Source organism: Octodon degus, unplaced genomic scaffold (genome assembly GCF_000260255.1).
Source record: "Octodon degus isolate 3935 unplaced genomic scaffold, OctDeg1.0 scaffold00005, whole genome shotgun sequence".
In the NCBI taxonomy this organism is placed as follows: domain Eukaryota; kingdom Metazoa; phylum Chordata; class Mammalia; order Rodentia; family Octodontidae; genus Octodon; species Octodon degus.
Window position 1 is genome coordinate 28404959 of NW_004524581.1, and position 10389 is coordinate 28415347.

General features: G+C 51.3%; 1 pseudogene; it reads right to left on the reverse strand.

Moving 5' to 3' along the window:
- Positions 1-9133: 9133 nt before the first annotated feature.
- On the reverse strand, positions 9134-9987 carry LOC101564239 (annotated as a pseudogene).
- Positions 9988-10389: the final 402 nt, after the last annotated feature.

Sequence of the window (10389 nt, forward strand, 5' to 3'; positions counted from 1 at the left end):
TCACACGCAGGTTTCCCCAGCTGCCCAGAGCCTGGCAACTGCTGACCCTAATGAGGTGCAAGACAGCATCTGTCCCAGGAGCGGGTCCACTTAGGGGACCTCCGATGGCCCTGCAGCCACCCCAGCCTGAGAAAGGGCCTGTGGTGGAGGGATCTGGGGAGCTGCCAGCTCCTGAGGTCAGCAGAGCCCTCCTCCTCCCTCTCTGTGTCCACTCTGCCACAAGATCAGTGTCCCCGAGGGCTGGCACCTGTCCTCCTGGCTGGTTTAGGAGGCCCTGCGGGATGCCAGGGCCTCCCCACCCGCGACTCCCCTCAGGACAGTGTGATTTATGGTCCCTTCCAGGAATTACTGCTGCTAATGGGCAGAGCCAACTTGAGCTTCCCTGGGGGAGGGCAAAATCAATTAATGGGGAATCTATTTGGCCAGGCAGGCCCAGGGCCTGACATCCGGAGGTGATAAGGGGCTTTCTGAGGCTGAACTAATAGGGAGATCGGAGGAAAAAGGAGAAAAACGAACCCGAGATCAATGTGGTGCACGAGGGGCAGAGAACGCAGAGTAAACAGAGCAGCCGGGCCTCCTTCCGCCTGGAGGAGCAGAGATGGGGAAAGGGCAGGCCCGGCCCCATGGGCACAGAGCCCTCGCTGGCGGTCGCTCAGCTCACACGTGTGCACAGAGCCGGGGGACCCTCGCCCAGCCGGAATCAAGGGGTGAATGAGGCCCTCCCGGCCCAGGAGCGCTGTGTCAGGGGAAGGGCCCGGCGAGGAGGAGCCCAGCCTGGAGCCCGCTGTCCTCACAGCCCGCCTGGACGCTGCCCCAGTGCTGAAGCAGCAAGTCCTGGGCAGAGCGTGGGGGACCCTGGGGGCTCCCTGCAGTGATGGTGTCCGGTGGAGGTGGGGTGGCCTGGCCTGTGCTGTGGGTCTTTATCACCCTCTTGAGCAGAGGGCGTGAACTCAGAGGAGGCCGGGCCTACTCTGCGCAGCTGCGAGGACCCGGGAGCGGAGGGCCCATTCGGGGTGAGGGGAACCCCACAGGCACACACGGCTGGCACTGGGCTGGCTCCGTGACAGCTGCTGCTGCTGCTGTGTATGTGAACACGCACGTGGGTTTTGGGAAAAAGCAGCTTCCCTGCTCAGACGAGCCCTTCCCCTGAGCCTCAGTCTGCAGCACACTTACGAGGGGCCCTGGTTGAATGGGGGCTGTTCCCCATTTCCCCAGCCTTGGAGCTTGATTTCGAGGGCTCCACACTCCGCTCTGAACCGCACGCCTCTGCCCACGTGGGATTGTCAGAGCAGATCCGGACAGGCGCGGTGCATTCAGCTGGGCAGGGCCCCAGGACGCCGGCCGGGAGCGAGGGAGGGGCGGAGGGGCAGGCGGCAGCCCAGGGAGCTCAGAACGCAGGTGACCCGTGGGCAGCGGGGCTCGACCCCATGGGACACTGTCCCTGCTTTCATCTGTCCTCACCTCCCCTCCTGTCTTCATGACTACCCCAGGAGGCTGGCTCCGCGCCACACGGGGCCACACCACACATCTGTCAATGGGGCCTGGACCCAGGAGGTAACATCTAGGCGGGGGATCCACGGTCCCTGGACCGGGCCAGCCCCCGAGGGCCCAGGACACCAGCGTTGCCAGAGACTCAGGCATTGTTTCACAACGGGCTCTGGAACTTTGCACACCATTGTCAGGATCCGTGAGTGTGGGTGCATGAGAGCATGTGTGTGCATGCGTGCGTGCGTGCGTGTGCGTGTGCGTGTGCGTGTGTGTGTGCATGTATTTGGGGAGTCTCTGTTACAGTGTGTGACTGTGGTGGTTCAGAGGATGAAAAGATTGCTTGGAGATGGGATTTGGCCTAAACCCTGAGAGGCCAGAGGGGCAATCTCAACTGAGAGTGTCAGTGCTAGGGATACCCCAGAAGTAGCCCCAAAGCTGAGAACTTTGTGGCCTTTATTTAGAATATCAGTGTAAGAGGAGGGTAAAAACAGAAGAAAAGCAGTTTGGGCAAGGAGCTGTCTCCAGTCTAAATATTTTATTGCGAAGAGAGGAAAGACAATGGCCAGACACACGCACTTACTTGAACTTCTTTTACTTTTCAGAGAACTTGTGTACTCCTGCCCAGCAGTTTGAAGTCTCACTCCTCAGCCAGGTCCTCTGCAAACCTCCAGGCCAGGCTGCTGGGGTCTGACTGGTCTCCCTGGTTTACACACTTCCCTGAGGGTCTGCCGTGTGCCACATGAGGGTAAGGGACAGGTTCCCCCTCCCCCGTGGGATGCAATCTGAGCAGGAATTCCCTGAGAGGGAATCCAGGGAATGACAGTGGCCTGAGACATCGGTGTGGCCCTGGTTCTGCTACCTCTAAATGAGGGGCTATTTACTCAGCACAGATTCTGTGCTGGCAAGACAGCAGTGACCAAGGTAAGCAGGTCTTGCTGTCATGCATGCTGTCTTACAGGGATGACCACATTACAGACACAGCAAGAGAGGCTGGGCATGGTGGCACACGCCTGTAATCCCAGCACTCAAGAGGCTGAGGCAGGAGGATCATCTACAGCTTGAAGCCAGCCTAGACTACATGGCAAGATTCTGTCTCAAAAAACCAAGCCAAGGGCCAGGGATATAGTTCAGCGGCATAAATGCCTGCCTGGCAAGTACAAGGTCCTGAGTTTGATCCCTGGTACCAAAAACAAGACAAAAACCCCAAAACAAAAAACACAGCAGAAAGAGAAAGAGACTCCAGCAGGTAGAAATGAAGAAAAAAATGGATGGACAGTGGCTAGAAGCTACTACAGCTGGATGGTCAGGAGCAGCCCCTGGGGAGGGGACATGGCCACTAACCAGCTAGAAACAAAGAACCCTTCTCTCTGCAACCTATTCCCCACAAACCAGTCTCCTACAGTTTAAACACCAGGCACAGGGGCACATGCCTAAACCCCAGCACTGGAAAGGCTGAGGCAAGAGAGTTGCTGTGAGTTCGAGGCCAACCTTGACAACATAGTGAGACCTTGTCTCAAAAAACCCCAAAATTAATTAATTAAACAGCTTAGAAATCAATGAAGCTGGCTGGCCAAATAGCTCAGCGGATTAAAGCACCTGCAAGCAGGTGCAGGGGCTGGGAGTTCGATTCCTGGGCCTGCCGGGCAGGCCCCACCCCCAGGGCACGCTGAGATGGCAATTGAGACTCGGCGTGATGGCATGGGTTTATAATCCCAGCTCTTGGGAGGCTGTAAACAGGCAGATCACTATGAATCTGATCTAGTAGTGAGACCCTGAGCACCCTGTAAACCCTTCCTTAAAATACAAAAAAAAAAAAAAAAGAAAGAAATCAATGAAGCAAAGATAACTATCCATATGCATGTGATTACGAAGTTTCAAAGCCAGAATTTGAACCTCAGTGCATAACCAGTGGATCCCAAGAATGGGGGAAAGATCAGAAAAGCATAGGGGAAGACTCTTAAGGGCCTTCATTTGTCAATATTCTCATGTTTATTACATGACAGGAAATGTAACTGATAAGAAATCAAATGATCAGATGGTGGCTACAATTTATCAAGTAACAGGAACAGGAAGCTCCCCAAGGAGAAGTTTTATGGGGTTACAGCGAAGGATTCTCTGTCATAGCCCTTACAGGCAGAATACCTAGAGTCCCAGCACTCAGACTCCCCCGATTCGGTGATCAGCAAATCCACTGAGGAGTATAGAAGGTGGAGTGGGGACACGGGAAAGCCTTCTGGACAGCCCAGCACCCATGGGAGGTGACCAAGTTTCAGACGGGTTCAGATGGACCAGTGAGGAGGGCAGCATCTGCCGAGAGGACGGCAGTCCGTATCACCCCAGGTGCTAGGGCTTGAAGTGACAACAGAATCGATTCAGTCCCCATTTCTACCATGCTTTAGAAGGCAGTCACTTTCGTCGTGGACAAGTTCAATTCGACTCCACCAGTGTTCACTGGGCGACAGGCAGTGGCAGGAGACTCTGGCCGCAAGCAAGGCAGATGCAGCGGATTCTTGGGAGCCCCAGCCGAGCGTGCTCTGGCCCTGCCTGGAGGAAATCGGCCTCAGGGCCCAGAGGGGCGAACCTGGGTCTGCTGGTGGACATGGAGAAAGCTCTCCCAGTGAAGAGATGGCCAAGGGAACAGTTTTCCACCAGGTGTCATTCCATCCAGGGGACACTAATTCGTGCCTGGAGGTGCCCTATCTGGGGTTGCTGGGAAATGCACGTGGCAGCTAGTGGCTCGACACCAGGGATGCTGCTACGCACCCTACAAGGACAGGACAGTCCCTGCCTCGAAGGACAGGTGACCTTGTCAGAGCTGGGGCTGGCATGGGCTGGGTGTCAGCAGCTTTGGAATTACCCAGTGCCACCAGGCAAGGGCACGCTCTGAGCCTGATTCAAACAACCAGGGGTGAGGGTTTGGAGGAAGGAAGGAAGGAAGGAAGGAAGGAAGGAAGGAAGGAAGGAAGGAAAAGGGGGAACAGGAAAGGGAGGGGAGAACGGGAGGGGGGGAGGGAAGAAGGGATAGAGAAAGCAGGGGAAAGAAAAGGAAGAAGGAACACAAATGAGAAAACAAAACTTCCTTTTTCATGCTTTCCCTCCTTTTGGGGAGCCACATGGTCCCCCAGAGCTGGCAGGCTGTCATACTGCCCACCATTCTATCAACTTCAATTGAAACCAAGTTAGTGCTGGGTCAGAGGCCTCCCGGAGAGCCACAGTGCGGAGAAGCGCCTGGCTCGGGGCGTGGCACCTTGAAGGAGCCAGGGAGCGCGCGCCTCGGGCCTCTGGAGCTGTTACTCCTGTGTAGAGTGGGCTTAGTAGCATCTTCCCTGGCCACCTTGTCACGAGTTTGAGGGGACCAGGTGAGAAAATAGGTACAAAGGAACTCTAAATGGATTTCTCAAGCCCTTTAAGGAAAAACGTGTTTCATGAGAGTTTTATTGCACATACAACCACAGTCCTGAGTTTTGATTTCCTTTTCCCTAATTTAAATCCCATAGCCATTTAATCTCCATGTCTACGCCCCATGGAGACCCCTCCTTAAGCTCAGGAGTGTCCTTAAGGAAGTCAAGACCTCTGAGCCTCAGTTTCCTCATCTGGAAAGTGAAGATAAATTTGCCACCATTCGTTCATTCATTCGCTTGATGACACCGATCTCAGCTGTGCCAAATGCTCTGCTGGAATCTGGTGACTCCTCAATCCTGTTGTTTCTCCATCACAGGTGTTTGGACTCAAGCTATGCTGTATAACTTCTAGTGCCTCAGTCTTCTTGTCTATGAAATGGGTGAAAACAGGACAGGTTGAATCTTTTCTCCAAAATACGTGGTGGCAAAATTGCTTTGCATTTGGGATATTTGTAAGTTTTTAGTGAGATAAGCTTGAGAGTGGGACCCAGCTTAGACCTGAAGTTCATTTATGTTTCCTATATATCTTAGGCACAGAGCCAAAAGGTGATTTTATACAGTATTTGTAGTGCAGATGGTAGGTCAGGTGTGGAATCTTCCACTGTGGCACTAGGTCTGTGGATAAGCTAGGCCCAGACACGGAACCCTGAAGGCAGGTCCTGGGCTACAAGGGGCACACTGCTCTGAAAGTCTGAGACAATAAATAGGTGAAGAAGACCGACTCTAGACCCATGAGAGAGCAGGAAGAAGGGCTGCATTTTCTGACAGCAAAGTTTTGCAGTTTTCAGTCCAATTCTGTGACCAGCTATCATTCTCCCTAAATAATTGTATGTAACTTGCCTTATCTTTTTCCACTTGATTTTCAAGCAACATCATACCCATGAAAGTCAGGAAAGTGTAATTTTTGATGCGTATACCATACATTTCTACATCAGGGTAATTCAATGTATTTATTGTCTTTTAAAATCTGATTTATTTATTTATTTATTTGGTACAAGACCTTGCTGCGCAGTTCAGACTTGTAGTGCTTCTCCTACCTCAGCCTCCCCAGCACTGGGGTTACAAGGCGTGCGCCACCACAACTGGCTTCAGTGGCCTGCACTGCGTGCCTGGGGTTCTGGGGCCAGCACAGTATGTAGTACTGGGGATCAAACCCAGATCCCTGTGCTTGCCAGGCAGGTGCTTAGATCACTGAGCTATCTTCCCAGTTTGTTTGTTTGTTTATTGTCTTTTTGAGACAGAGTTTCACTGTGCAGTTCAGACTGGTCTTGGATTCACTTTGTAGCCACCAGGCTGGTCTCGAACTCGAAATGATCTTCCTCACTCAGCCTCCTGAGTACTGGGATTACAGTTGTGCGCCACCCGCCCAGCTCAGGTAATTCAATTTATTTATTTATTTATATTTATTTATTTATTTATTTATTTTGCGGAACCGGGGATTGAACTCAGATCCCTGCGTTTGCCAGTCAAGAGCTTATCCTACTGAGCCATCTCCCCGGCCCCAGGTAATTCCATTTAAATACATGCATCACCATTCAGTTGTTTAAAATATGTGCGTCTAGCTGGTCACCTTGTGAATACCCTTCAAGAAACCTTTTGAAGACCAGGTATCTATACAAGGGTCAAACATTTGTTTGGAAGGAATGAAGCAAAGCAAAGTGGCTTGTGCATCGTGTCTGTCTACACCCTCTGTGCACTCTTAAGTCCAGCTCAGTGGCAGGTACAGGCCTGGGCTACCACCTTGCACACTCCCCAATTGGCTGGGCTAAGGACCTGTGGTGGCCGGCCCAGTCCTCCAAACGCTTGGGCATACACCGCCCTCTTCTGGCGAAAAGAAGAATTGCTTTGTGGGAAAAGGGTTTGCTGGTTGGTGTCAGATTTAAATTTGCGTTCAACACTCACCTTGTCTTATGGACCTCAGGGAAAGCAGCAATGACAGCCCCTAAGCTGTTTTGGTTATCTTTGAAGAGTATACAGTCACATGATCCAAAATTCAAAGGTGCATAGGTGTCCACTGTAAAAAGTAAGTTTCCCACCTCAGCCCTTCCGTTAGCACCACGGGTGGGGTGTTCGTCTTTAAAGCCCTGGCCTTTGAGGTACACTTAAGATCCAAAGCACAGCGCCTGAGGGCAGACCCCATACCTAAGACTGCTTTTCTCAGGTCTTCTTAATGATATGGACGCAGAGTGGAGAACCTTTACACTGTAGTATAAAATAGCGATCCTTCTGCTTGGCACATGCAACCAGCAGGACTTGAGGGGAGATTAAAACTGAAATGGCTGGGGATGAGATGGGACAATTTGGAAATATGTACGGCCCGAGGCCAGGAGGGGCATTACAAACACCAGCCTGGGAAATCTAGTGAGACCCTGTCTCAAAATAAAAAGAGTTGGCGGTGCGGCTCACAGGTAGAGTATCCCTGCGTTCAGTCCTAGAGCCACAAAAAAGAATTTTTTAAGAAAACTGCATGATCAGTGCAAACAAACAGCCCTGAGGAAAGGGCTCCCAGGAGGGACACTGGGCACAAGGGCAGGCGCTCTGATGGGGACACAGGGGCCCCAGGAAGGGTCAAGGACTCAAGTCCCCCCCCACATCCCTGGCTGACCTCCTCCTCTGTAGGCTCACAGTGCTGCCCCTGCTCCAAGGAGACGCTGGTTTCCTGCTTGAAGCCAGCAGGAGCCTCTCCTCCCCTCTCCCAGCGGAGTCAGGGAGGGGCGCAGCATGCAAAATGTGGCCCGGTCGCAGGGTGCAGGTGTGCTGCCTACACTCCCAGAAACCGAGGCAGGAAGGTTGCTTGAAGTCATGAGGGTGAAAGCCACCTAGGCAACATAGTGAGATTCATCTTAAAAACCAAGGCAAGGGCTGTAGAGATAGCTCGGCGGTCTAAGTGACTACCTGGAAAGCACAAGGACCCGGGTTTGATCCCTGGTAGTGTATGTCATGCTATGCTGGCCCTGGAACCCCAGGAGCACTGTGCTGGCCCCAAAACTGGGCGTGGTGGTGCACCCCCATAATCCAAGTGCTGGGGAGGCTGAGGCAGGAGGATCACTATGTGTCCAAGCTGCATAGCACAGACCCTGCACCAAATAAATAAATAAATAATAAACAAACAAACAAATAAGACATCTTTAGAAAGCAAACACATTACCAAAAACAAAGGACATGGCCGCGTTTGCGTTCTCCCTCCCTGGTCCTACTCTGAGAAGAAAGAGCAGAGCCCGCCACCAGCAGGCCGGGTGGGTGCGCTGCTTCCATGCCAGCCCGTGTAGCTTGCCCTCTGCCTGCCAGTCTTTGCTCTGCTGAGAGCAGGGGTGGAGGAAGTCAGCCTCTGCCACCACAGTCTTTTGTAAACCTCGAGTCCCCCAAGGGCTTCTGAGCCCGGAGCCTTCAGTAAAGGAAGAGGCGGGTCCGGCACCATCTCATTTTCTTAATATTTTCGTGCACCAGTGAGTTTTCTCATGATAAATGCTTTTTTTTTTTTTTAAACCTGGCTTTCCTTTTTATTTAATCAGAGACTGGTAGATAAACATAAATACAGAACAATTGCTTCAGATCGTTCTTCGTATTGTACACACAGACCAGGGAACGGGATCTGAGAGCAACCTGCAGTCGGCAGGGAAACGCACACTGAGCTTGCTCCCCTTGCTCAAGAAAACAGAAACAAAAACAAAAACTTAGAATCTGATCAGCACGTACCCTCCTGTGACAAATGATTCAGACATAAACAGTGGGTGCAAGGAAACTCCATGCTAACTTATGTACAACCTCTGTTAATGAAAAAGCAGAAGCAGCCATAAGGATTGAGACACATTCAGTTACTGGCAACTAGCTGTGCCTGCAAGGGCACCACCAAGAGAAACCGCGCTGCAGAGAAAAGCTACACACGCACACAGTGAGAAAATAACCTGCTAGATTAGTGCATGCATGTTTAATACTGGAAAGATCACAGCCCTCCAGAATTTCTCCGTGTTATAAAAGCCCTCTGCACGCAACTAAAATTAAAATGGTCTTAAAACGATAATACTTGTAAAGCTCAAGTCTTTTCAGCCACAAAACTGCAAAGGAAATAAACGTTCAGAGACATTTTCAAACCCAAACCAAAAATCTGCTCTTCTGATGACCTGCATGATTAAAGGTCTATGCAAGGTACACTGCTCTACATTCCCGGTGACTAGGAAGAAAAACCTCAAGTCAATTTTTAGTTTGCAGATGGTCAAAGGATTTGGCTTTCCAGCAGGAGGAGTTCAGATCTTCTGTATTTTTTCACCAAGTACTACTGGATTTTCTTTTCTGACTTTCTCGGCTGCATCAGCTTTGTAATTGTGAGAGCAATTATGAGCATCTGAGGAGCCGTGTACAGCACAGTAAACGCCTCCACAGCGGCAGTCAAACCTTGCCGCACATTAGACAGCGGCTCTTTTTCTGTTTTGGTTCTTCAAGGGGCTTGCTTTGCTCTTCAGGTGGCCGCTGTGCTGTGTCTGACGCTGAAGCTGGCGAGCACAAGGGCCTGAGTTCAATCCCCAGTTCTGCCAAAAAAATAAAAAATTTTTTAAAAAAACCTCGCAGATCTTCGTTTTCAGGTGCTGCTCCGTCTACAGATGTATTGTCCACCTGGGAAGATGCTACAGGTTCTGATAACAGTGGCTGATTTGATACAGAGCTCTCTGGCGCGCTGCCACCTGTGCACTGAGCCGGTAGTGACTCCGGCAGACGCTGACAGAGGCCGCAGGTGGGCCCATTCTACCACTACTACTGTTCTGTCTTTGAAGATGTGCGGTGCGAGGGTTTCCATAAAATCCGCAGCCAGTGGAACAAAGCATAGGCACTTGGCTGTGGTTGGTTTCTTGAGCCATGTTTCTCTGGTGTACACACGGAGGTTGATGAGCAAACAGCTGTCCTGTATCTCGAGGCAGACAGTAGCTTCCTGCCTTCCCTATCCTCATATGCAGCTAAAGTTTGAGTTTTATGCAAGAAAACATTTTAAAGCCTTCAGTGTTTTACTGCAGCAGACTTCAGATTCATTCCTGGCGGCGGCCTCTCCTCCAGAGGTGCCTGCCGCCGCAGGTCATCATGGTGAGTGGGGACAAGGTGAGGCTGCAAACCCTGCTCACTGGCTGTTTACTAAAATTTCCCGTGTGGCTGTGGGGCTGCTGACACGCCTAGGAGAGCGCAGGGATTGGCCTGCCACCTCCTTTTTTTTTTTTTTTTTTTTTTTTTTTTTTTTTTTTTACCAGGGTTTAAACTCAGGACCTTGTGCCTGCCAGGCTGGCGCTTAAGCTGCTGAGCTATCTTTCCAGCTGCCTTTTCTAACTAGACACGGACCTAGAAGGCATAGAACACAAGCTTGATAAATTCAACCCCAAACACATTTTTAATCTTTCTTCACAGTACAATAAACATATAGATGAGTGTGACACAGGGAACCCCAAACAGCTGCAAACAAGAGAACATCCCCGTGCCGCCTGGCCCTCAGCACCAAAAGGCTTTCACGGGAACAAAA